Source organism: Solanum dulcamara, chromosome 2 (assembly GCF_947179165.1).
Source record: "Solanum dulcamara chromosome 2, daSolDulc1.2, whole genome shotgun sequence".
Taxonomy (NCBI): domain Eukaryota; kingdom Viridiplantae; phylum Streptophyta; class Magnoliopsida; order Solanales; family Solanaceae; genus Solanum; species Solanum dulcamara.
Genome location: NC_077238.1, coordinates 66,477,605 through 66,481,700, shown reverse-complemented (window position 1 = coordinate 66,481,700; position 4,096 = coordinate 66,477,605). Strand labels below are relative to the sequence as shown.

The 4,096-nt window shown below is 40.0% G+C and overlaps 1 pseudogene; it reads left to right on the top strand.

The window, feature by feature from the left end:
- Positions 1 to 295: 295 nt before the first annotated feature.
- On the top strand, positions 296 to 413 carry LOC129881222 (5S ribosomal RNA; annotated as a pseudogene).
- The last annotated feature ends 3,683 nt before the right edge of the window (positions 414 to 4,096 follow it).

Below are 4,096 nucleotides of genomic sequence, written 5' to 3'. Positions count from 1 at the left end.
CGTGCAGGTGTTGAGATAGTAAGAAATACAGAGGAAACTCTATCCAAATTTTCCAGAAATAAAAAGAGAATGAGATACAGGGCTATAGTATGTCTTGAAAGGTCGTGCCCACAATAATGATGTGAATATAACAAGGATTGTTATGAAAATAACTAGAGACTAGTGAAAAAGTGGCTAAGGATAGGATGTGGTCCATGTAATGAGAATATAAGGGTAACTTGGGCGGTGCAGCCTGGCCTACCGAATCAACTGCTGGGTCATCGTCCTCTTCGGTAGTTACGTGCCCCACGGGGCAGGATGCGATCATATTAGCACTAACGCACTGGATTCCATCAGAACTCCAAAGTTAAGCGTGCTTGGGCAAGAGTAATATTGGGATGGGTGACCCCCTGGGAAGCCTTGTGTGGCTGTGATATGAGATAATATGCATGTATATATACATTGGACTTACATGGCATTGTTGATATAAAGAAGCATTGTGGATACGTGACTCCACCGTGAAAGATGATAACACCCTTTGAGATAGGGGATGTAGCTTTGCAAAATAACTAGTGCATTGCGAATTCATTAAAAGGACAAGTGGTACCCACTAGGATAAGGCTAGGGCTATGACAAAGCTTGGGATACCGAGCGTCAGAATATAAGTACTGCCTATTTGAGAATTGGAAACGGCTATAAGCCCTAGCTAATTATTGACCAAAATAAATGAAAAGTGGCTTCGAATAAATTGCTACGTGACTCGAGTACCAACAGTTAGACTGGATTAGCACCTCATGATTGTGTTAAGCTGTCGTACCTGGGCAACCAAAGGTATAGACAATATAAAGGAAGGCATAGATATGGTGCAGTGTACCAAATGTGTTGGAAAATAATCATATGTATTAGAAAATTGGAAATAAGGGTGTAAAGTAGAACCAAAACAAATAGTGACATGGGTACACCCTAAAAGGGGGGAAGTGGATATGGAAGATACCAACGTGGTATGAAACCAATCAACAATAAAACGTATTAATGTGAATACTTAAATTTCAAGTGAGATCCTATGTTGGAACAAGCTGGCAAAATTTAAAAGCCAGCAATGGGCCGATAGAAGCCAAGATGATACCTGCAATAGTGTTGAGAATTATTGGTAAGGTTCTTGAACAAGTATGACATCATAGAATGGGTGCATACAAACGGGGTGAATACAACAAGGGAATTACTATAAGAACTTAAACAGACTGTAAGGGATAGCCACGCTATACTCGACTGAAGGTAAGATGTTGGTAACAAAGTTACTGACTACTAGTATTATGGTGTATAAGCAGCAAAACAAGGAAAGGATGAGAGATCTCTCCTATACTAGAATACGAGGAAACTCAAGGGTAAGTAGATGAAGGAAGTAAGAAACGATACAAGTTTACGTACAAACTAGTATGGCGATGCTAAGGCATCTTTCGGGCTACTTTAAGTTCCTACACATGTTCGTGTAAAGGGTGTAAAATGATGTTTGGTAAGGGAACTTGAAAGAAGAAATGGAAAAGCAATATCACCTGTTCCCTATGCCTACAGGTAATCTACCCTCTTAAATAGACCATATGAGTTAATACGAGGCCCATGAATGGCAACAAGTACAGAGGAATCCTGAAGCACTCGTAAGACCTTGTAAGACCGGTTAACATTCGAGGACGAATGTTCTAAGGGGGGAAGGATGTTATACCCCGTACCTTTGCACCTTGGGGTACCGTCTTGAGTCTCTTAAAAAGTGCCACATGATTTAGATTATATACCACGCTAACAAATAACTCCAAGGAAAGGAGAATGAAATGCTTCATAATAAGGAAGATTGGAAATAGGGTTATAAGAATTCGAAAGGAGTTGGAGGCCGAGAAATGAGTCGTAGGACTCGATTAACTCGCGTAAGATACCAAATTGGAGGTCTTACGTACTTAAGATACTCGAGTGAGTATTGAGACTAAGTAGCAAGGAATACATAAGCTCTTGAAGTGCGACGAGATTACGAACCCACAGAAGGAAAATAAGGAAACGACGCACCTACTTGACGCAAGTAGGTGACTCACCTACTTGACACATGGCAGCACATGATAGGTACACGTGGAAGCATATGAAAGTGACAAGTGGAAGCAGGTGACATACCCTGGGGTGGACCCCCACCTGCCACGTGGCAACCATGGATAGGTTGCATGGATGAAGTGGCCCAATGAGAGTTTGACACATGTCACCCTTAGGGAATGACACGTGTCACTTCTAATAAGGATATATATGTTACTTTTGATGACTAAGTCATTTTATTATCCTTTTACACTAAGAAAAAAATAAGAGAGAGTTGAGAGAAAACTTGAGAGAACAAAGAGGAGGAGCTACGGGTTGGTCCAAAAAAACAGGTACTTCTGTTAGTAATATTAGCATAACTCCTTCTGTATAGCTCCGTTTCAAGTGATTCAAGATATTTTGGAAATATATTTCATAGGGATATAACTTTCATTTAGACTCTAAAACCCAGTTTTTCTTTTATCAGCTCAAAAAAGGGTGATGAAGTATGGGGTAGGTGCTGCCCAGATTTTGTTTTGGAAATCCTACACAGACTGCTGTTGGTATTTTGGGCATATCTCTTTGTACAAAATTGCTGTAGGGATGATTAGAAATGGTATGCGACCTTGAGACACATGTATACAACTTTCATTGAGGCCACAAATCCTGTTTCCGTCAATTACCCCTTTGAAACTAAGAGACAATACGAGACAGTAAGTTGCGCAGAATTCACGTTTTGACAACTTTGGCGAGTTTTGGCCAATTTCGGGTAAGGTAAGGTTTCTCCTTTCAATTTGGAGTTTATGGTGTTTTTAATAAGGGTATTATATGTTGTTTAAGTTTCTAGAAATGTAAAAACACGATAGAAATGTTTGACGTTGAAGAAAATGTAAAATTGAAGTTGTCATAGTGGAATTGTAATCGAAATGAGGCGTTATGTGTGTGGAGGTTGCTGATGGTTGTGTGGTGCGTGTTTCAGGGTATAAATATGTTCTAAATAAGGTGGGTGAGCTGCTGGTTTCGTCCACATGATCCTCCTCTCTGCACGATTAAAGGTTTTACGAAATAAAGGCTAAAGACCCTATTTTAATATCGTAATCTTAAGAAAGTTGTTTGGAGCCTATGTTGTATAATGTTGCCATGTTTTATGTGTATATGAGTTGCAGGTTATTTTTGTTGGTTGGCTGTAGTGATTAGGGATAGAATTGGGAATTCGGATAGGGCAAGTTATAGAGGAGATGCTGCCCGAATTCCGTTAACTTCTTAACTAGTTAATAAACTAGTCGAGACTAGTCGAGAAAGGAGAATAAGGAGTTGGTTCCTATGGGTGCTTGGTTGTGGATTTGGAAGCTGGAAAGTTGAAGGTTACTAATATTAGTATTACCTTCGTGTTAAATAGGTTCAGAGGATGACGAGACATGCCGGGCAAAAAGTAGTCGACCAGAGGTATGTGAAGCTACCCTTTCTTCTTTTTGGCATGTCTTAGAAGTAAGAATTATGTATGTGAAATTGGTAACTATTCCATTCTAAAAATCTGAGTATGAGTTAAAAGTTTTGTCCACTACCTACTGAATTGATAAAAAGGTAGTACATGTAAAGCTTGTCTTTTCCTACCTCCAAAGAGACTGGATCGTGGGTAATCTACGACATGGATCTGGAGGTGACTCCATTCATAAGTTCTTGGTATAATTCATGACTTGTAGTCACTATTGGACATCAAAAGTCTGAAGGTAGTTGAACTATAACTCTGAAGCCTTCTATAGGTTGAATAGTGAGGGGATGTGTAAACTCCTACACCTGGGGTTTCTTGGGCGTACTTTATGATAATGGTTGAGGGATATTTGATATGCTGGTGATTCCTACATGTATGTATATGCATATTACATCATATAAGGATCGGGCCGTCGTTCCTCGGCGTTGTTATATGATATGCATGTATACAGATCGGGCCGTCGTACCTCGGCACTATTATGCATTATACAGATCGGGCCGTCGTACCACGGCACTGTTATATGAGATACGGATCGGGCCATCGTTCCTCGGCATCATTATGATATACGGATTG